This window comes from Camellia sinensis, chromosome 6, assembly GCF_055761805.1.
Source record: "Camellia sinensis isolate YWXY chromosome 6, ASM5576180v1, whole genome shotgun sequence".
In the NCBI taxonomy this organism is placed as follows: domain Eukaryota; kingdom Viridiplantae; phylum Streptophyta; class Magnoliopsida; order Ericales; family Theaceae; genus Camellia; species Camellia sinensis.
In genome coordinates, this window is record NC_138966.1 from 87,224,744 (window position 1) to 87,249,556 (window position 24,813).

Here is a 24,813-nt window from a genome sequence, read left to right on the forward strand (position 1 = left end):
AGCAGATATTACTTACTAACAAATGACAGAATATAGTCTTCTCCTATTCATAAAGTTTCATCTTTTTACAAAAGTGTAACACATGCAGTAATACATTCACAAGTCATAACCCTGAATCTATAGTATGTGTCGTAGCAAAAGATGTAAAATAAGAATTAAACAGATATAGTAATGCCTTATTGGCTATAACTTTCCAAGATGGTGCTTGATTACAACAAAAGTAAGTTTAAATTTAATAAAAATAAAGCCCTAGGCTTGTACAAAATAAATACAACATTAATCCAAAATAAAAACTCTTGTTCCAAATCCTCCAAAGCTATTGCCATGGCAAAGATATATTATCACCACCTGAAAATGATTTTTCACATAGGGTAAGCGAAAGCCCAGTAAAGATACTCTAACACAGTGTATGAATCTTAACAAAGTTATAAGGTGAATGCATATGCAATGTTTGTGTCAAAACATTTTATATCTCTTTCCAAAACCATGCTATGCCAAGTTTATATCATAGTTCATGCAATTAATTCCTTTTTAATAAAAAATAGGGTAGTGGATACGACACTGAGAGTCTCTAGGACGTATCTGCAAATAGGCTACAAACATTACCAATTTGTCATTTTTATCGATATTAACTAGAAGGCTCGACACCTAACCACATAGGTTTCTAGATTTTCACCAAAGACACACATGCCAACATAATACTACAACTACACTTCTATCCCGATTCACCAAGGTATTCACTCAATTTTTCTCAAAACAACAACATTATCAATTTGTTAAATATGCCACAATGCTCAATGTAGACGGGTGAGAAAATAGTTTCAATTCACCTAATTCTCATGTAATTTTTACAACAATCATAACTATCATCCGCCGATAGCCCAAAACAGATATCTCTAAACAAATAATTAAATTTTAACATAGATATACTTTCTAACATTTTCAATTAGGAGTGATAATTCATATCCAACTAAATTCCCATCATCATCATTGTTCAAATTCTATAAAACCAACATCAATTTCATTTCCTCTTTACAAAATCAAATTCTCACCATTTAGGGCAAAAACCCCATTTCTTTAAAACTCAATCTCTATGGACAAAAGCCACCATCAATCACAACCTAACCATTTTTATAAAACCACAATCATATACAAAGAACCCATTTTGAAAACCCCTCTTTTGATTTCAAAACCCAAATCCTAGATTTTATCAAAAAATTCCCAAATCACAATCTTGTTTAGAAAGACAAATAGCTAAGTTAAAAATCATAAAAAGAGTCAAAGTAATCCATACCTCAAAGAAAAGATGGGTAGATCTCAACGAAGCCGAAAACGCAAACTTCTTCAATTAGAACAAAGCCCTCGACGAGCTCTACTATTTTATCAAAGGGACTGGGGTGTAGAAATAGATGGATCAATGTGTATTTGGGCCAAATATTCAAGAACTAAAGAGAGAGAGAGAGAGAGAGAAGATCTGAGATTCAGAGAGAGAGAGGTGAGTGAAAAAGTGATCTAAAAAGTGATATTTACAACCTGATATACGCGCAGACCGCTCGAGTGCATGAATGGTTGCTCGGGCGACTAGACACAACAAGAAAAGACCGTTCGAGTGAACAAGTAATCGCTCGAGTGAAGAATTCCACCTCCCAGTACTTTTCCAAGCCTGTAAAAGTACTGAGAGTTCCAAAAGACCGCTTGGGCTCAAGAAGGATTGCTCAAGCACAAAAAACGCCGTTCGAGCGAAGAATGCGAATGCTATACTCCCAATAGTTTTGTAAACTTGCAAAAGTACTAGAAGTTCTTAAAGTTCGCTTAAGCACAAGAAAGTTCGCTCGAGCGAACTTTCTTGTGTTTAAGCGTACTTTAAAAGAACAAGCGAAAATTTGGGCATAATTTCTTTTGAAAAACAAGCTACCAACCTATTCCAAACACGACAATAATACTCCAATAGCGAAACTCAATGAAGTACAAGATGAATAATGACATGAACAGTGATATAAGATAAGATATCCCGAATCCAAAGCAATAAACGGGTCGGGTCTAAACCGGAATCGTTATGATTGATCACCTTGGTCGGCGATGATTTTTCAGCGACCACTGTTGGTCAGCGAAAATTTTTCGACAAGATTCTCTGGCAACAGTAAAATTTTACTGTTAGACAGTAAAATTTTACTGTTTACTTTAAACATATAAATAATGAATTTTTTCCATTGGCATCACTAACCACTACACTTACTATAATTATTACCATTATTCATATAGATATTAAATGAGAAATTAGTCCAAATATTGAATTAATAACGTTAACAATAAAATTTTACTATTTCGCTATTGAATGTACTAAAATCACATATTCATTTGAGATCTCAAAATCAATATTCAAACTGATAATGACAAAAAAAAAAAGCACTAAAATAAAAATATATACATATATAAAGAGAAAGAGAAAAAGATAGAGAAATATAGAGATAGAGAGCACATATATTGCCTCAGATCTGGTTCAAACCAATATAAAATTTTATCGTCTGAAAAATAGAACATGATGAGGAGATAGAGAAAGATAGGGAGAGAATATAGATCTATGATGATAGGTTTCAGATCTGAGGTCTTGGAAGTTAAGGATGACGATGGTGTTTGTTGACGGTACAGTGGCATCGAATGGCGCTGGTGGTTGAGATGGTTGTGGTCGAAACAATAGTAGTGGTGGCGGTTACGAATGACTTGGTGGTTGAAATAGTGGTGGTGAAGACGGTGAAAGTGATGGAAACGGTGGTGGTGGTGGTGGTGGTAGTGGTGGTGGTGGTGGAAATGGTGGTGGTGGTGGATAGAACTCTTAAAAAGAGAGAGAAAGAAAGAAAGAGCTGAGTGAGATAGAGAGAAAGAGAGATGACAAACTGATGGAGAGAAAGATGAGAAAGATAGAGAAAATGTGTGAAGGGGTAAATTTGTCACACAAAATATAAATCTAATTTTTTTTTCTTCGTTTTACAAGATTTCATCATTTTAAAAGAGTTTATAAGTTCAAAAAAAAAAAAAAATAAAATAAAATAAAATTTGTCATTTAAAAAAAAAAAAACTCTAGAAAAGAGTTATAGCCAAAAATCTCAATGAACTCTAGAAAAGAGTTTATAACCTTAGGTTTCATTTGAAAAGAAGGGTTGAGTTGAGTTGGGCTTTAGGTTATTTTAGTTACAAAAAAAATAAAATAGATTTTTTAGTTCAATAAGACAAAATATCACATTTAATTTATAATCATTACATTCTTTATCTCATAAAAAGTTAAAAAAGTCAAAAATTCTTTTCAAAAAAAGACTTTTTAATTCTAAATTAAAATAGTTAAAAAACTAAAAAGTCAATTTATTTTTCAAACAAAAAATGTTTGAGCTGCTCAAACTTTGTCAATTTGAATCGGGACCCATGAGCCGAGAAGCTGAGGAGCCGAGGCTCAAGTCTTCTATCGCCGACTCAAACACGCGGCTCAGACACGCTTCGGTACCCATTTTTTAACCTAATTAATCTCGTGCTCGGCATGGTGAAACAGCAGCTGTTCCCAAAAAATCACAGATTGTTTCCATGGGTATCTAGAACTCAAATCAATAATAATAAGCTTTTTATTTTCTCATAAAATAATTAAAAAAACTAATCCTATATTGATTACGTGCTAATTTCGTGGGGGCATCGAATCTTTCCTCCCCCACTATATAAAACCCCTGCGACATTCTAGATATTTCGACCTCTTTTTTTAATCTTCTCTCCATCTCTCTCATGAAGCTGTAATTTTCATGTCTCCGTCTGCGAAGCACATCTTCGATTTTCTCTCTCCCCTCTCGCTTTCTCCCATTTTCTCTTCAGATTCTATCTTCTGTTTCATCGCTTCCGTTTTAGATTGCGATTTTTCGTCGATCGCTCGTTCGCTCGCTTGCATTCATGTTTGAGCCTATTTATTGCGCTGGTAAATTGCTCAACTTTGTTCGGTGTTCAATGCTCTTGATTTCGGTATCTGTTAATAACTTCCGTTTGGTTCTCGAGAAAAAAAAATGAGAGAAAGTGAAAGAATTTGTTGACTTCATTTTTTAAAATCATTCTTCGGGTCCAAACAACCGTGCATTTAATGTACAACTGGTTTGTATCGGTACTGCCGCTAACAGCATTATGTTATGGAATGCCTTCCTTTAGGTTGTGAGTTGATTTATTTATTTATTTTAATTTGGATTAAAAAGACTTGTTTGAAATGAAATTTTTAATTTTTTTATTATGATTTGAATGTGATATTTTTTTTTTAAATTATTATAATTCAAAAATGTTATTGATTTTTTTGTTTATTTTATATTTTTGTGACTAAAATAAAAAACAACCCCTCATGCCAAATATAGCCTCAGTTATTACTGTCTATTTTAACATTTTTGTTTTGTTTTTGGAATGCTCGTAGATCAACGGTGGAGGGAAAGTGGATCTTCATCAGATGTGGATGTGCCTTCGGTTCTCAGGTACAAATTAATGAATTTATTTGTATATAGAAGTAGTATTTTATGTGCTATATAGCTTGTCTTTAACTTTATGTTTTTAATTAGTGAACTTTGTACCATGTGATGTACTTTTTAGTGTTTTCGTTGCCGTTTATGATGTGTCTGTTGTTGGAGATGTTATAATCCATGGCTTTTGATGATGAGATATTTTATTACTTAGTTATGTTTTTGTAGCTTTTCTGTCTTGGTGAATTAGCACAGTTGTATTTGTCTGCCATGGTTAATTCATAGTCACTTCTTGGTTAACGCAGTTGTATTTTTTGTTTCCTACTGCAAGTGCTCTTGTAAATATTTCATTTCCACTATGATATGTGAAGTGCAAGAGACACACATATACATATGGACCAACACTAAATGTTGGCCGATATGTATCATGTTTTTAGTCTGTTGATTTGGATTCTTACCAATATACCAGTGTTAATGAAAATCGCCTGTTAACTCATGTACCGCTGTGAACTGAACTATGAATTATGTTCACTACATTTTAGTCAATGGTAAAACTTTGGTCTAATAACCTTGAGGCTATGGGTTCAAGTCTTAGAGACAATCACTTTGTGTATTATGTCAAAGGTTAGGTATGGACTTAATCTTTTTCCTCCTAAACACATATTAATGTGTACTAATTAGGCGTTGTTTTTAGTAGTGTTTGACATGTGTTGCGCATAGATATGCCTCAGAAACGTGGCTAACATGCCACGTGACATTTCATTTTTTAAAATATTTTTTTGGACATGTTGGGGGACACGTCAGTGACAGGTGTGTCTTGTGTTTGGACACGCCACATGACACATTTGGGGTTTTATTATGATTAGAAAGGTGGCTTGGTGGCAAAGTTTTGAAAAACGGTTGCGGTCGCTGTAACGGTGACGGGGTAGCAGTTGCGGAGTGTAAAGGCTGTAGCGTAACAGTTGTGATAAACCAGAATCGTATTTTTTGTTATTTTTCGTACAATTTGAAGAAAACTTACAGATACGCATATATATATATATATATATATATATATATATATATTTTAGAATCACATTTATTAGGGTTTAAAATAAATTTTGATCAATTTTTGTTAATTTTTAAGTATGATCCAACATATTTCATATTTTCAAATCACTATAAAAAGATTTTTTTACGTTTTATTTTAATAGTTAATGATTTTAAGAATAATTAATTTTAAATGTCTACAAATTATTTTTTACCAATACCTGAATTAATTAAATAAAAAATATTCACAATTATTAAATGAAAGGATTATAAAATAAAAATTGTGCCATAAATTTAAAATAAAAATTGTGCCATAAATTTAAAAAAAAATTATAAAGAAAAAAAATTCGTATAAAATTTTTTCTTTGGGTTTGGATCACTTGAGTATTTGTTCTTTCTTTGTAGGCTTTTGTTTTTTTTTTTTTTTTTTTTTTTGATGAAGAAAGAAGCTATTCAGAATATTATAAAAGGGTCTAACAGTGTCTAACAAACTGTTACGTTTGTTATGGTACCGCTATGGCCGTTACGGCATTGCAATGGCCGTTACGTAATACCGAAACGGCTGTTACACACGTGAATTTCCATCACACCGCTATAGTGGGGTAACGACCACAATTGTTACGTAACGACATTACGTAATGGTTGTGGCCGCTTTTTAAAACCTTGTTTGGTGGTCAAAGTGTAGTATTTGAAAACAAGAGGGTAGAATTTGAAAATAAAGAAAGAAAAACTTCACCCTAATATGTTCGATTTTCAATATCTCTATTTATGCCTTAAAATAACATTGAAAATAACGGTTGCCTCTCTCATCTTGCTAGCATTCTTATTATTAGGTTTTGTTTATGTTGGTTATGTGAAATTTTTGGGGTAGACTATTGGTAAATGCTAACACTGTATTGAGGATTTATGTATTTTTGATGAATGATCTATTCATTATTGAACATAAAAAATACTTTTGACATTTGTCATACTATGGGTTGGATGCCTCATAGCTTAGGATTTCAAAACTTTTCTTTTTGATTCATGAAGCCTGTTTAACCTTGTTTTTCTTAAACAAAACATTGAAATGGAGGGTCAGTTGAATTATTCTGCAGTTTCAAACCAATGGTTTGGGTAGGTTGTTGAGTTGATTTCTACACTTATAGACGTCTAACTAATTAAAATCTTCTAGAACCTTAAATACTCTCAAATCATCTTAAACCATAATTACAAAAAACAAAGGTGACACCTAGCTTGTAAAAATCATCACAAGCAAGCTCTAATTAGAGACTGACACTTAAGGCTGACCATTAGTTGGGTCATGCTTACACTACATAGTAAGAACATATGTGCCATCCCAAGCTTGGCCTGACCCAACATCGGCCGTAATTTTTCTATCCCAAGCTCGACTCTAAAAAACTTCTAAATTTCAAGCCATAATTTTTCAATCCCAAGCTTGAATCTAAAAAAATTCTAAATTTCAAGCCCTCACCACCACTTACCCCTTTTGTAGTTTGATGGTTAGATTTTTCTTTTGAAAATGGCAGCATTGAAAGATGCATATCTATATTTCTTGTCTTTATTTTATTTTTTAGTTTATTGTGTAACTAAATAATATAAAATTTAAAATTAAAATTTTATAAATGAGCTAGGCTAGAATTCCTCATCCTTAAAGCCAACCTGGGAAAATGGGTTTAAAATCTCAGCCTATCTCAGCCTTATGGGACAAAATATGTATCCTAAGTCCTGAAAATATCGAGCTAGGTTGGGTAGGTCACGTGATTGATGGTCACCCCAACAATACCACTGTTGGACAAAGAAATTAAAAAAAAAAAAATCTTACCATTGAGCTCCAAATGTAGTTGTTGTCCTTTCACCTTTTCCATTTAAAGAGCTTCTATAACTCTCCTTTAACACTTTCAACATTAAGAGACCTACCAAAATGTGATGAACACTTGAATAAGCATTAAAAAATCCTTCATACTTTACCAAAACTAAACCAAACTAAACCTTATGTCCCTCTCAAGCGGGATTGGCCACACGAATCCCTAATACTTTCAATGCAAATAAAAAGTATTTATTAAAATGTAACTCAACAGGGCTTGAGTGCAAAAGAACAACTTTGTCTGGCTACTGTATGTTGTGGTCCAGGAGAGTGTATTGAAATGTGTTCCACATTGCCTGGAGTTGCCCTATATGTGCTGGTTATAAGGTTTTAGTTTTCCTCTTCTTAATACTTGGGTTTTAATGAGAAGTGTGGGCTAGGCTTTTTAATTTGGTATCAGAGCTTGGTTGGGCCTGTAACTGGTGTGCTGTTTACTGTATGTTGTGGTTCATAAAGGTGTGTTGGAATGTGTCTCACATCGCTTGGAGTTGCCCTATCTGTGTTGGCTATGAGGCTTTAGTTTTCCTTTCCTTAATACGGAGAAGTGTGGGCTGAGCTTTTCAATTTGGTATCAGAACTTGGTTGGGCCTGCGACTAGCCGAACAAATTGAACACCAGTCACAAGCTCAACCAAGTTTTGATACCAAATTGAAAAGCCCAGTCCACACTTCTTAAAATCCAAGTATTAAGGAAAGGGCCGGCATAGATGGGGCAACTCTAGGTGATGTGAGATGCATTCCAATACACACTCCTGGACCACAACATATAGTAGTCGGACAAATGGTACACTAACCAAGCTCTGATACCAAATTTAAAAGACCAATCCACATTTTTCCTTAAAACCCAGGTATTAAGGAGAGGGAAACTAAAGCTTTATAAGCAACACAGATGGAGCAATTCCTGGCGATGTGGGATATATTTTAATAGAGTGCAATGTGGATCAGCTATGAGAGGACCCCTTAGATCAAATGAAATAGCCCCGTTAGAGTAAAGGAAGTGATACACCATGCACATGGTGAAACAGAGTGCAATGTGGATCAGCTACGATACGACCCCTTGGATCAAATGAAATAGCCCCATAGCCCCATTAGAGTAAAGGGAGTAATACGCCCTGCACATGGCGAAATAGAGTGCAATGTGGATTGGCTACGATGGGACCCCTTGGATCAAATGAAATAGCCCCATAGCCCTATTAGAGTAAATGGAGTGATATGCCCTGCACATGGCGAATGAAGAAACACAGCACACTCACCTTTTGCAGACCTCTTTCGTCACCCAACAACTTTCATTCTTGTTGAAGCGTCTTTTGCATTGCCATCAAGCTTCCCCTTTGGAGCGTGACTACCCTGCATTATTGTGGGGTAGGGGAAAGCTAGCAATCTCCACTAGAGTGGGAATAGCAAGAAAAGTCACTTTCAATAGGTTTTCCAACTCATTCATACCGTCGTAACCTTGTTAGCTTGGATTCATTTCCGTCCCAACTCTCTTCCCTTCCCGTATGAGCTATACTCGTTCCATCACTAACTTTAGTACATACTAACAGCTTCTTTGAAGCCGTGTAATGGTATACCTTATAGTACCCTATAACTATTGATATCCCTTGTGTGCTTAACACACAAGCTATACTCGAAAGCGACAGCGGCTCCATACTCCCAATTTACCGGTCATGATAGAAAGGAAATTTTTAACACTTTCTTTTTTGTCTATTCCGGTAGGGAGGAGGTGAGCAGAGCAAAGAGGAAGCGCTTGTGACGGGGGACAGAGTGCCTTCTTTATTTTCAGGTATTGACTCAAGAGCAATTAAAGCATGGGTGGATTCAAGCAAGACTCCCCCATTTGGCTAATGAAGTAGACAAATTTCATTAATTTTGCATATAAAGAAATCATATTTCATAAATTCTGTAGCGTTTGGATTAATGCCACGAATTAAAAAGCCGATTCCACAGAATTTTCATTAGATAGACAAAATTGCCCATGAAACCACACAACCTAGGCTTATATTTTCTCTCCTTTTTGTTCTTCTTTCATTTCCTTTGTTTTACAGAGCAATACGTCCTCCATACCCAAATCATTCTCTATTAGACTCCCTCTATGTATTCTACCTCTAAACTAAACAATAGCCCAGCCTCGTTGTTGACCCGGGGATTCACATCTATGACCCCAAATGCATCCCATAGCTTCAATTTGTTACTCTAGATGTGAATCTTGCACAAGACATCACAAGGGCCCACTTTCCTTGCATTTTCAACTTCATATAAGGCCAATGGTGTTGTCTTTCCTTGATTAGAACCACCCAAACTAAGTCCCCTTTGAAAATGACCTTTCGTTTGTCCATATCAGCCTCAACTTTGTATTTGGCGTTAGAGTTCTCAATTTAGGCCTTCACTTGGGCATGCAATTGTTGCATAAATGCAGCCATCTCTTCCACCTTGATGTTCCCCTTGTTAGTTATAGGCAAAGGAATGAAACCCACCACACTGCAAGGCTTGGAACAATAAACCAATTCAAAAGGAGAAGTATTGATTGTCCTATTGAGAGAGGAATTATAAGCCAATTCAGCCAAAGGAAGCACACCATCCCAACCCTTAGAATGATCTCCTACAAGACATCTCAACAAGTTTCCAAGGCTCCAGTTCATCACATCCCTTTGGTCATCGGTTTGTAGATGGAAACTAGTGCTAAAATGCAAGTCAGTTTCGATCTTTTTCCACAAAGTCCTCCAACAAGTGTCCAAGGAACTTGGCATCCCTATCCAACCCAGTAGAGAGAGGAACTCCATAAACTTGTAGACCACCTTGAAAAGTAGATTAGCCACATTAATAGAGTCCACAATTTTTTGACAAGAAATAAATGTGTTGTTGTGTAGAAACGATCAACCACAATTGTAATAAAAATACTTTTTGCATTGTATAGGTGGTAGCCTCACTTAAAAAATCCATACTAATGCATTGCCAAGGAGCCTTAGGCGCTAGAATAGGCAAAATGTGGTTATTTTGCTTCTTTGACAAATTTGACACCTTTGCACATGTTTGACCACATACTAGCCATTTCTTGACAATCCTACTTTACTTGGAGCATCTCAAGAGTTTCACTCCTATCAAAATTTCCCAAATTATGAAGTTCCACCAATAATTGCTCTTGCAAAGAACACATTGGAATACACAAATTCATTCTCTTAAAAGAAGACTATCCTTTGTGATGTAACTAGGATGGGAAGTTTGATCTCCTCTTTGTAGAGCTTGAAGATTCTTACTTAAGTAAGGATCCTCTGCATGTAAAGAGTTGAAGTGTAATAGATATGAGATTAGGGTTAGATATGGAGAAGAGAACACAGAGAGAATAGCGAATTATATGAATTGGTATTAGGGGTTTGTCAATACCCTAAACCTCAGTTCATATTTATATTAGAATGATAAAGCAACATAGTGAAAATAATACCCTCACTAATAACTTTAAACAAGTATAAGAAAACATCTGTTTTAACACACACCCAAGATGGAGCGTAGAGGTTGAACATGCCTAGCTTGGTAGATAGCCGCTAAAAGGATGGCCGAAGTAAGGGTTTGGTGAGAATATCTCCCAACTGATCTTCAGACCGAACATACAGAGTCATAAGTTGTTTCCATAGTAACAAATCCTGAATAACGTGACAGTCAACCTCAATGTGCTTGGTGTGCTCATAGAAGGCAAGATTGTTCACAATAAAGATAGCTTCTTGATTATCACAACACGTGCATAGGAGAGGGAACATAGATACCAAAATTTTGGAGAAAAGAGCAACACCATAACATTTTAGAAGTGGTGTGGGTCATAGCACGATACTTGACCTTGACACTGGAACCACCCAAACTAAATTCCCTTTGAAAATGACCTTTCGTTTGTCCATATCGGCCTCAACTTTGTATTGGCATTAGAGTTCTCAATTTAGGCCTTCACTTGGGCATGCAATTGTTGCATAATGCACTTGAGTGCCTCACGATCGGTGTTAAGCACAAACTCCTTTTAAGCCAAATAGTAGATCTAATGCTTAATCAATTGCATAATAGCATAGAATTTCAAGTCATATGTAGAATACTTGAGTTTGGCCCATTCAACTTCTCACTAAAGAAGGCAATAGACTTTCCTTTTTGGCTTAGAACTCCACCAATGCCAACACCCGAAGCGTCACAACCAAGCTCAAAGGTTGTTGTCAAATTTCGGTAAAGCCAAAATAGGAGCCTTAGTAAACAACTTCTTTGACAAAGCGAAACTATGGTGGCTTTACTTAGTCCATACAAAAGTCTTTTGCATAAGGCAGCCAGTAAGAAGGGTGACAATGCTATTGAAATTGGGAATAAACTACCTATAGAAAGTATGCAAGCCATGGTAACTCCTCACCTCATGGATGCACCTAATCCTCACGAAAACATAGCCTAAGAAAACAACTTGATCAACGGCAAAGCTACGCTCTTGGTATTGCTGTAGAACTCCTCTTGCCTAAACACAAGCTGGAGATGGACCAAATGATCGTTAAGACAATGGCTATATGTTAAAATGTCATCAAAGTATACCACAACACATATTCCCAAAAGTAGTTGCAACATTTGAATCATCACCTGCACAAAAGTACCAGGAGTATTAGTGAGCTCAAATAATATCGTAAGCCACTCAGATAGGCCATGAGGAGTTTGAGATCCGTTTTCCAGTCGTCACTAGGTTGAATTTGAATTTGATGATAGCCATTTCTATGAAACTTCTTTGCAATTGAACTTGTTACTATATAAAGAGGTGGTATTCTATTGTGTTCATTGTCTCTTCCTTTGAAATAACCTAAATTCTTTGCATTGCACATCTTAAATATTGTTGACCTTGGTGGCCTATAATGGAACTCTGAAGGAAAAGCCATGCATATCGTGTGCTTTTATGGTCACTACTTTTGGGGTGTAACTAGTTATTACATATTGAATCTAGATTGATGTGGGCTAGTGTAGTAAATAGAGATAGGAATCTCCTTAATTTGACTAACCAAATGGCCTTTCATAGAGTCGAGTAGAGAAGAACGATTCATGTAGCCGATCCCATTTGATGGGACTTAAGGCTTGGCTTGGTTTGGTTAAAATTCTTAAATGCATTAGTTACTTGTTAACAATATTTTATTATTTATTACAAAACATACAACTTTTACTTATAAAATATACCACTTATACTATTGAATAGTTTGTAGCACTTGATAGTACACAGAAGTATAACATGATTTGTAACATTTGTATAATTAATTTTTACAAAATATAATACTTTTTAGTAATTAAAACTTCGAAGTAATAGAATGAATACAATTTGTAAAGATTACATTTTGAATAAATAGTTGAATTATTTAGATATATTATATATTTTTTATTTTTTAAACTTACTGATTATCTCGGTACATACTAGTACTACCTGAAAATGGCCAGTTCAGTTAGGCATGTCCAGTGCAGTCCTAAAATTTGGCTGATATGGAGCTCATCCTCTTTGTATTGTTTTCTTCTTAATGGTACGGTATGTGTTGGCTAGTTCGAAATGATGTTCACATCACTAGGAATTACTGTCTCTTTAGGGGTTGGTTCTGTCACTTTAATTAGTTTTGCCTTTCATCTTTTGCTCACTTGGATTGCTGTTGTGCTATGGCGATTGCGTACTTAAATTGGTTAAGGTATCGTCTCTTTACTTCTGCTAGGATGAGTGATGTAAACTTGGACTAAGGCTGTCTACATTTGGAATTGGAGCATGTTTTGGCATGAATTGTTCTAAAAGGTAGAATAAGACTTGTAAGGCTTCTAAATGGAAAAAGGTGTGATTTGGTTTGATTTTCAAAGGGGCAGGTTAAAGGTTTTTCAGTAAAATGGAGTTAGAAGCCTTGGACAACAATGATTTTGTAGATTTTTTTTCAATTAGGTAGGGTAAGTGGTTTGGTAAGATTTAAATTTGATTTTCTTGGGTTTTGTTGATAGTGCTTGTGAAAGCAAAAGAGAAGGAATTCCTCCCTAAGGTAAGGTTGCACAAAGCATAGACGAAAGCACAAAAGTTTCACAAAAAAAAAAAAATTTGAAAACACAACTTCATAAAATAGATATTTATAGGCTGTTGAATTTTCCTAATTTTAGCAGGACTATGACTTCAAGAGTAGGAAACAAAGAAGCCTTGACTAACTAGGATATTTAGATCTAATAATAACCATACTAGTTAAAATAAAAAAAGATCTGATTGTTATAGAATTCATGGTGTTGACAATTCTAGTATGACAAGACTTAGTTTTCATTGTATGTCTTTGGGATGTGATGTGATGAGTTAGTAGACTATAATGAGTGTTTGAGAGTGTTAAGGACTGAAAAATTACACTTAAGGTTGCGTGTATCACTCTGTTGCACTCAAGAATTTCTGCGTTGATGACTCCAATACCAACAACCAAGGGTTGGAGGGGCAAAGAGACACTAGTGCGTGTTTTTATGAAATAACACTCAATCTAAAACATATAATTTGAAGAAATATTGTTTCTAGATTAATCATAGCAACTAAAGATTCCTTGAATAAGGTTTGAAGCTCTCAAGAACACTTCCGGATTATTATGAAGCGTGGGTACTCCAAAAATTATATTGTACAAGGTACTTATTTGGTTCGAATAAGTGTCCTGGTTTGCGTGTACTGGGTACGCGAAATACATATCCGGTACTTTCTTTTAAAAAAATGAATGTTGTGTGGGTAAGACATGGGCACGACTTGGGTACATGACATGGGTATGTATTGAGTACTTTAGTGGGTATTTTGAGACATTACTGTAATTATTATTATTTTTAAAATATAGGAAACTGGAATAAATATATTACAAGAAAAAAATAAAGGGTATTGTCTGCAAATATCACAAATTTGGGAGAACACTAAGGGTTCTGTTTAGTCTTTACATATTAAGCAACTGTATCTCTCTCTTATCGGTTGAGCTTCTGTCTCTCTCTTTTAGTATCTCTCTATGGATTAAACTATAGTTTGTACATTAGTTTAACTATGTTTTGCATCTCATTCCTAATTATTATATCACTACTACAAATTATAAATATCTTTTTTATGAATGTACCACACCCGTACTAATCTCCTATTTTTAAAGTCATCATATCAGCATACCTATTATATAGTCATACTAGCATCTATAACCGTATGTGTTTCATAGATTGAATGCTCTATCTAGTGTACCTTTAACCTTAGAAGAATAAATGCATATACTATATATTGGTTTTTGGAGTTCCAGTTTGGTTAGGAAATGAACTGATGCAAAATCATGCATGCTTCCTTGAGCGGGCTGTAAAATGGGTAGTGAGCAAAGCCTACCGTATCTATGTTGTGGGGTGCCCACTGTCTTTAACTAGGCTACTTCAAGTAGGGAGCATGGTGATAAAGAAAGGTGGCTTGGATTTGACTTGTTCCAAGTCCAAAGTTGCTGTTTGTACTGATATTGTGTGGAGTTCAGCTTTGAGTTGGAAAATGTCGCAACACTATCAAGTTCGCTGGAACCTTGCATAAGCTATAATCACTATTTAGGTTGCATAAGGCATCTTTGTTGTAAAACCTTTTTACCAAGTCTAGGGCACTCAACCATATGATGGAGAGCAATTACTTTCTTAGCTTTGTTCTTCCTATGATGATGCACTTTCACCTTAGGTTAAGGTGTTGTTTTCATCTCATTATTTTGGAGTGTGTTAACCTGCTAAATGATCAAAGTAGTTTGACAACTACACTAGAAAGGTAATTATCCAAGACTGTGTGAGCATAGAATCAATTCTTCCAAGCTAGCATAGTAGTACATGTAGAGAGCCTTGATGTCTTGCTCATTGCTATTGTTAAGGCATTTATCATAATAATGCTTATTTGCATGATAATGTAGGATGGGCAAAAAATTAGAGTTGTTGCTTTTGCTCATTTTGCAAAGCCCTAGAAGTGCATTATTTATATAGAGTATAATGCATTCTATGTTGATTGTGTGGAAAAGACAGTTTTTCTATTTATTTGAGGATTCTTGTCATGATCAAACAATGCCTTCTAGTTATGTGTTAAAACCACTATACTACAAAGAAAAGTATGGATGAATCCAATTCTCTAAAATTTGATTGCAATGCCTATTTAATGAATGTTTTTGGTGATTGCTTTTCATCTTCCTTTTTTGATGATAATGAATGAGAGTGATAAGGAATACATGATTTTCTATTTGTTGCTTGTGACTGTTGGATAGCTTGATATACATTGTCGGACCCATTTCCTAACATCCTATGATTTTGGGATAAGTGGTGATTTAACATGGTATTAGAGCTTAGGTTAAGAGAGGTCTTGGATTCAAGTCTCTCTTTCCTTATTGATTTCTTCTTTGTTTGGTTATTTGCTTCTCCTTTTGTTTGGTTCTCTATTTGTCTTTGCATGTGCAAGATGGATTTGCACATGAGAGGGTGGGTTTTTTTTTTTTTGGGAACTACATGAGAAGAGTGTGTTGGATAGCTTGATATAAATTGTTGGGCCCATTTCCTAACAACTTAAGCTTTTGGTTTTTGGGTTGGGTTAATTGGTGATTTAACAATGACTTTCATGCGTTCTACTTTAGTTTTTTCATTTTAGTTACTTAGAGAAAATATCTCATGCTTAGCAAGCTAACGTAGTGCAAGTTTTAATCATGGCTAGGAAATGATGGCTTTGTTCTCATGACAAGGTTCCTAATGTTGAAGAGCCTATTTCATTTGGTAAAGTATAAAACAGATGGCAAAGAGTATAAGAAAATTATAAATTTACAAAAAATTGTGTGCCTTCACTGCACCTTGATGATGTGAGGCCTATATCTCCTCAGTGCGTTCACTTAGGAGGTCAAGAGAACAATTTCCTTGCACTATGCCTTTATGTTATGGTTATCACCACCTCCATACAGGTTTCAGTATGTTCAGTTTCTCCATAATTGGAGCAATGGTGTGGTCATAGTTGCAATTGTTAGTGGTCTTCTTTTGTTCTATTTCCTTGCTTATTTTGTCTTCAGAATTCATAATTTTTGTGAATACGTCGTAAGCATAGTTGTTAGAATCTTAAGGTTCACGATTCAATTCATACAATTGGATACATATTTTAAGCAAAACAATTTGATTTGTGCAATTGAATTTTAAATTGAGGGAATCTTACGATTCACTATGATTCAAGAGATTTGGTTTTGTTTGCATAGTGTATGAAACAATGTCATTTTCGCAAAAAAAAAAAAAAAAAAAAGAAAAGAAAAGAAAAGAAAAGAAAAGAAATCAACTAATTATATTGATATACATATATAAAATTTAGTTATATTGATATTTATTTCATTTTAAATACTATATGTGTATTTTATATGTATATAATATAAAATTATATATTAAACTAAATTAATTGAATGAATTCCTATTTTAACAAAACAATTCATGATTCAATTCATGATTTGACCACAATGGTTGAAAGTGCTATTATGATAGTTGTTAGAAGAAAAGTTTTGGTTTCCTCTCTTCTCTACGAGGAAGTCAAATGTGTTAAAGAGTTCATGCTTGATAATCTATGATCTCAAGTGCTAATAAAATACCTTTCTACAATCTTTAGCAATTTTTGCTATTATTATTATTATTATTATGATTTATTTTTATTTTTATTTTTGTTTTGTTTTTGTTTTTGTTGGTTTTTTTTTTTTTTTTTTTGGTGAAGGTCAAGTTAAGCTTCTCCATTAGCCTGTCTGAGTTCTTAATAGACATGAAGAGTTAGCCGTTTGCTCACTAAAGGTTGCTTGGGTTGGTACTTGACACCAAGTTGGGCTTTTACCATTGCTCCAAGGATTGCCCATATTGGCCTATTGCAGTGAAAGATTGCATTGCTTTTGGTGGACTGTTGGACATCGACTACTTGGTTATATGATTTAAGGAAGACCATATATAAAGCCCTAATAACCCATCTACTATTGTAACAAGACCAAAGATCTTTACCACAACCTAACTTAGTATATTGTTAAAGGTTCAAGCTACCCTCAGTTATGAAACATAGAAAACCTCAATAAAACTAAATTATCTGCATATCTACAGATGGGAACCACAGAATAAGATTTGACTAAAACTAAAACTTGATGAAGTTCGTTTCTGAGTGTTTGAAGCCTTGAAACTGTACCTTTTCCTTTCCTTTATGTACATTTGAATTATCGATATTTCATATTTCCTCTTTCTTGTCTATCTTAGGCATTGCATTTGCTTAAATTCAACCTTCAGTTTCTCTTTTCCCTAAGAAATATAATAAAGGATTAATAATGACGCCGGGGGGGGGGGGGGGGGGGTTGGGGGGAGGGAGAGGACCATACATTTTTTATTACACAGAGTGAAAGTGACATGAATTAATGACTATTTGGGGATTGCATTACTTATCATTATAAAATATTGAGATATGACCTTCAATCTCTCTCCACTACCTGAATGAGTCTTCTTTAACCTTTCTCGTGTTAATTTCGTCATCAATATTTCATGAATCAATTTCAATTTCTAATCATTTACCCATATGGAACTGTCCATTGTGTCTAGGGTCATGTAAAATGTCTACTTTTTCTTAGTCTGGCATCCACTACTCTTGGAGAATGCTGGTTCTCAAAAGTGTAATGCAATCTGAATAATATGATCCCAAACTCGGTCTCTTTTTGTTTTGCTTTGTTCTAATATACTAAAGTTAATGATCCAGTAAATTTCTCCATATTTTCTCTTTATTCTCCCATTTTCAATTAAATATCTAATTAATAAATTTATTTATCAAAAAATGTAATTAAGAAATTCAAATCTAACTAATGAGAATTTTGTGGCTACAATATGGGGAAGAACCACTGCAAGTCGTGCTCTTACAATATAAGGAGGCTCATAGCACTAATAAAAATCTAAAAACGTAAAGATAAATTTTGAAAAAAAAATCTGTTTAACATAAAATTAATGATCATACAACTAATCATGCATTTGAAATTACCTTGCTACATTCTATTTTCTAACCAAGGAAGTTGAAGAGGCCTGCCTCCAAGACACAACATTCTGGAGTATTTGTTGTACTAAATAGCCATTCCTGTTCCATCCTACCACAGTACTCCACATTCTAGGTCACCAATGCTGTCATCACTCGTCATGGATGCTTGGACTCTACAATTTGTGAAGATAATTCTTTGAGATCCTTCTCATTGAATTTGCATCTTGTGGCAGAGACAAAATGAGTTGGATACACTTCTTGATTGTGATTTCATTCTTTGATCTTGCAAATATTTTACGTATGGCACTTATAATCTAAAGGCCTCATATTGAGTTTATATTTTGTAAGTCTTTTTATTAATTTTCAACTCATGTTACTTGATCAGCATATTATTTTTAGGCAAATTACCAAGAAGTCTTCTTTGAAAAATGTGTATCCTATTTAGTCCTATAGCCTTTTGTTTATACTCAAAAGTGCTATAATATTTTTCTTCTTCTCTGCCTTTCTTCTTCTTTGCCTCTTTTGCTCTTTTTTATTTCTGGTGATCGTCGACGGATAACCACATTTTGCTTTTTCTCTTTCTCTTTATATATAGTCACCAGAAACTGACAACTACCATCGATTGGGGTTCACGGGTGACCACTGACTACCGACTTCTTACTTCACCCTCATCAACGATGAAGAAGATAAGTAGATCTACATAGATCTGATGTAGATCTACATCAGATCCGGCTAGATCTAAATAAAAAATAGTTGCCGAAGTATAATTCTCTCTCTATATCTGCCTCTCTCCTTCGATCTCTTAATTTTTTTACATTTTCTCTGCTATAAACTTCTCTTTTTTTGTTTCAATGGAGAAAATTTTCAAATTCTAAATAAGTTGTTTTCGAGTTTTAGTTACAGACGGTGAAAACTCTAAAATTTTGCAGTTTCAATTTTTTTGGTGTTGGAATGAATCATGGTTTAAAATTGCAAAATTTTGCAGTTTCATAACATTCTTTAGAATTGTAAAATTTTGCAGTTTCATAATATGTTTTTTAGTTTGATTAATAAGGACAAATGCTTAATAGATTTTTGCTTTGAAACTGTAACATATTACAGTTTCAAAGCTTGCTTTTCAATTTGATCAATATTGAAGATTATTTGTTTAAACCCTACAAAAATTGAAAAATAACATATGTTTTTTTCCCATTGTTGCTGTTTTTTGTCGTCATATATATATTTTTCTTTTAGTTTATCAATATTTAGTACATTTTGCTATGTTTTTTGCTGGAAATTGTGTTCATGTATATAATATGATAGTGGTGTTGGTGGTAGATAGTGGCATGTATAGAATATGATAGTGGTGTTGGTGGTAGATAGTGGCATGTATAGAATATGATAGTGGTGTTGGTGGTAGATAGTGGCATGTATATAATATGATAGTGGTAGATAGTGGTAATATATAATATGTAAGTGGTATATAATGGGTTATGATGATGTTTGTAATATCTCCTATATAAGGAGTGTCATTTGGTCTTGTAAGATAAGAAGTTTTGAATATAACAGAAATATATTCCTTCTTCCTCATATTTTTCGGAATTCTTCTTCTTCATATTTTCTAAGTTGGTATCAGAGCAACAAAAAACACAGCAGCCCTAAAACCGTCATAGCCATGTCGGAAGTCACGTCCGAAACCACTTCAACCCCTGCCGCTGCCATTCCGGTGAAAACGTCCAACTCTCACTCTGTCCAAATCACCACCATCCGCCTAAATGGTGATAATTTTCTCCGCTGGTCACAATCTGTCCGGATGTATATCCGTGGGCAAGGAAAGATCGGTTACATCACTGGTGACAAGAAGGCTCCTGCTGTTAATGATCCGCTGTTCGACAGTTGGGACGCTGAAAACTCCATGGTTATGACATGGTTGGTCAATTCCATGGAGGAGGATATAAGCTCTAATTACATGTGCTATACTACTGCACAAGAATTGTGGGATAATGTTAGTCAGATGTATTCTGACCTAGGAAATCAATCTCAAGTTTTCGAATTAACTTTGAAGTTGGGAGAGATTCGTCAAGGAGATGATTCCGTCACCAAATATTTCAATTCGTTGAAAAGGTTGTGGCAGGATCTTGACATCTTCAACACATACGAATGGAAATCGGTTGACGACTGCAACCACCACAAGAAAACTGTGGAAGACAGCCGTATTTACAAGTTTCTTGCCGGCCTCAACATTGAGTTCGATGAAGTGCGAGGAAGAATTATTGGCAGACCTCCTCTCCCATCCATTGGCGAAGTATTTGCCGAAGTCCGAAGGGAAGAGAGCCGAAGGAGCGTCATGCTTAAGAAAAAAGATAATGGTGAATCAATTGAAATTTCTGCTTTAATTAGCGATGCTGCGGCCAACAAGGCTGCAAATTACCAGCGCAGGTTTGATGATAAGCCACGGGTCTGGTGTGATTTTTGCAACAAGCCTCGCCATACACGCGAAACGTGTTGGAAGATCCATGGCAAACCTGTCAACTGGAAAAGCAGCAAACAAGGAGAGAAGAATCGTGGCTTTCCTACCGCTAATGAAGTCGATTCAGGTCCCTTCAACAAAGAGCAGATTGATCAACTCTTAAAGCTGATAAAATCCAACTCCTCAACCGGTACTCCTAGTGTTTTGTTGGCACAAACAGGTAGAAATCCTAAAGCCTTCTCTTGCCTAAACTTCTCTCCGTGGATCATAGATTCCGGTGCCTCCGATCACATGACTAGTTTTTCCCATTTATTTAGTACCTATTTCCCTTGTTCTGGTCATGACAAAATCAGAATAGCCGATGGTAGTTTTTCACCTATTGCAGGAAAAGGATTTATTAAACTAACTGAGAAAATTAATCTCAATGCTGTTCTTCACGTCCCCAACTTAGCCTGTAATCTTTTGTCTGTCAGTAAACTATCTAAGGATTCTAATTGTCGTGTTACATTTTTTGAATCCCATTGTGAATTTCAGGACCAGAACTCGGGGATGATGATTGGGCGTGCTAGGATGCTTGAAGGTCTTTACTACTTTGATGAAGTACCTGTTAGTAATAAAAAAGCTCAGAGCTTTAATAGTACTAGTTCAATCTCTGTTCGAGAAAAAATAATGCTATGGCACTATAGGCTAGGACATCCTAGTTTTCTTTATCTGAAACATTTATTTCCAGAATTATTTAAAGGGATTGATTGTTCTTCTTTTCATTGTGAAAGTTGCATTTTTGCAAAATTTCATCGCTCTACTTATTTGCCAAAACCTTACCAGGCTTCAAAACCTTTTTATTTGATTCATAGTGATGTTTGGGGCCCTTCTAAAATCACTACTCTTTCTGGTAAAAGATGGTTTGTTACATTTATTGATGACCATACCCGCTTATGTTGAATTTATTTGATGAATAAAAAATCTGACGTGAAAAATTTATTCACAAATTTTTACAATATGATTGAAAACCAATTTCAAACCAAAATTGGTATTTTACATTCTGATAATGGAACAGAATATTTCAATGAGCAGTTGGGTGAGTTTTTGGAAAAAAAAAGGGGATTTTTCATCAATCTACATGTCGGGATACCCCTCAACAAAATGGCATTGCAGAACGAAAAAATAAACATCTACTTGAAGTAGCACGTGCTATAATGTTTTACATGCATGTTCCTAAATATTTATGGGGTGAAGCAATTTTAACAGCCTCTTATTTGATAAACAGGATGCCTACAAAGGTGTTAACATACAAAACACCTTTTGATTGTCTCAAAACTTTTTTTCCTGACACGAGGTTGTTTTCTGATTTACCAGCCAAAGTTTTTGGATGTACTGCCTATGTTCATGTTCCCAGTCAATTTCGTTCAAAACTTGACCCCCGTGCTATAAAATGTGTTTTTTTGGGTTATTCCTCAAACAAAAAGGGGTATAAGTGCTTCGATCCTCAAAACAAGAAATTTCATGTGAGTATGGATGTGTCATTTGTGGAAACAAAATCCTATTTCCCCAACATTTCTCTTCAGGGGGAGACAAGTGGAGTAGAAGACCGTTTTTGGGATATTTCTATCCCGCTCCCCAATGTCATTTATCCTACACAAAAACCGCATCTGTCTGATAATGATCACTTAGGAGAACCAAGTTCTATGGTGCCTAGTCAAGAAGATTCTTGTTTAGGGGGAGAAGTACTACAAAATGATCTAAATCCTGAGCTTCAGGTTTATACTAGGAAGCGATTTCATCTGAGGAATAATGACCCGAATGTCCATCCTAATGACCCGAATGTCCACCCGAGTTCTGGCATCGAAATTTTAGGTAATCCTATTCCTTCTATTTCCGACCTTGATGTACCTATAGCAATTAGGAAAGGTGTCCGAAATTGCATTAAACATCCTATTGCAAATTACCTCTCCTATCAAAGACTGTCTAAAAACCATAGAGCTTTCACATCTAGGATTTCACACTTGTTTGTTCCAAGGAATATACAGGAAGCATTGGATGATCCGAATTGGAAATTAGCAGTCATGGAAGAGATGAATGCTTTAAGGAGAAGTGGTACTTGGGAGATAGTTGATCTACCCAAAGACAAGAAAACAGTTGGGTGTAAATGGGTGTTTACGATAAAATGTAACGCAGATGGAAGCGTTGAGAGATACAAGGCGAGACTGGTGGCTAAAGGCTTCATTCAAACTTATGGGATCGACTATCAGGAGACGTTTGCTCCTGCTGCTAAAATAAATTCCATCAGAGTACTGTTATCTCTTGCAGTAAATTCAGATTGGCCTCTACATCAACTTGACATTAAAAATGCATTTCTCAATGGTGATCTTGAAGATGAGGTGTTCATGAGCCTACCGCCGGGATTTGAGCAGAGACTTGGAAGTGACAGAGTATGCAGATTGAACAAGTCATTATACAGACTCAAACAATCACCAAGAGCGTGGTTTGAACGCTTTGGGAAGGCAGTTATCAGTTGTGGCTTCTCGCAGAGTCAAGCAGATCACACAATATTTTATAAACATTCAAAAAACAGTAAAATTGCAATTTTGATTGTTTATGTTGATGACATCATTTTAACTGGTAATGATGAAGCAGAGTTAGCAGCCCTCAAAGAGAAACTTGCAAAAGAATTTCACATTAAGGATCTGGGAGCCCTCAAGTATTTCCTCGGAATGGAATTTGCAAGATCCAAGGAAGGTATATTCGTTAATCAGAGAAAATATGTTCTTGATCTCCTTGGAGAAACAGGTATTCTTGGTTGTAAGATGGCGGAGACTCCGATCGAGCCTAACTTGAAGTTACAAGCTGCTAAGGCTGAAGAAGTCAAAGAGAGAGAACAATATCAGCGACTTGTAGGGAAATTGATTTACTTGTCTCATACGCGGCCTGATATTGCCTTTGCAGTCAGCATGGTAAGTCAGTTCATGCACTCACCAGGGGCAGAGCACTTTGAGGCCGTTTATAAGATCTTAAGATATTTGAAAAGAACTCCAGGGAGAGGCTTACTGTTCAAGAAACATGGACATCTTCAAGTTGAAGTATACACAGATGCAGACTGGGCAGGAAGTGTTACAGACAGGAGATCAACATCCGGATACTGCTCCTTTGTAGGTGGGAACCTAGTTACATGGCGGAGTAAAAAACAGAATGTGGTAGCTAGAAGTAGTGCAGAAGCAGAGTTCAGAGCTGTTGCCCATGGAATCTGTGAAGTAATGTGGATTAAAAGAATTCTTGAAGAATTAAAGCTTTCTCACCCGACACCTATGAAGGTCTATTGTGACAACAAAGCAGCTATATCTATAGCTCATAATCCAGTTCTACATGATCGCACAAAACATATAGAAGTGGATAAACATTTCATCAAGGAGAAAATCAATGCTGGCATAATCTGTATGACCTACCTTCCAACAGGTGAACAATTAGCTGATGTGCTAACGAAGGGACTACACAAGAAGCAATTTGATAAGCTGACTAGCAAGCTGGCTATGGAAGATATCTTCAAACCAGCTTGAGGGGGAGTGCTGGAAATTGTGTTCATGTATATAATATGATAGTGGTGTTGGTGGTAGATAGTGGCATGTATAGAATATGATAGTGGTGTTGGTGGTAGATAGTGACATGTATATAATATGATAGTGGTAGATAGTGGTAATATATAATATGTAAGTGGCATATAATGGGTTATGATGATGTTTGTAATATCTCCTATATAAGGAGTGTCATTTGGTCTTGTAAGATAAGAAGTTTTGAATATAACAGAAATATATTCCTTCTTCTTCATATTTTTCGGAATTCTTCTTCTTCATATTTTCTAAGTTTTTTTCGCTCTAATTTCTCTATTTATTCATTTTTTTTTTCTGGCAATATTATGGATATTCTGGTGAGTCTCCAATGATATTCTTAGCGTCTAGCGAACGTTCTATACATTCCGGTGACTTCCATTGACATTTGTAACACTCCGGTGAACTTCCGGCGAT

General features: G+C 35.3%; 1 long non-coding RNA gene across 43 annotated transcripts in view; it reads left to right on the plus strand.

Annotated features, from left to right (window-relative positions):
• Positions 1-3,521: 3,521 nt before the first annotated feature.
• Positions 3,522-24,813, plus strand: part of LOC145792755 (uncharacterized) — a 95,881-nt gene continuing 74,589 nt past the window's right edge. For 27 of the 43 annotated variants that reach the window (XR_014332563.1, XR_014332566.1, XR_014332565.1 and 24 more), the window contains exons 1-2: positions 3,522-3,952; positions 4,430-4,487. This is a non-coding gene — a long non-coding RNA (uncharacterized LOC145792755). Of the gene's footprint in view, positions 4,177-4,429; positions 4,488-17,067; positions 17,583-18,943; positions 19,110-24,813 lie in introns of those variants that run through there. The other 16 variants (XR_014332592.1, XR_014332591.1, XR_014332559.1 and 13 more) reach the window with 7 other exon arrangements.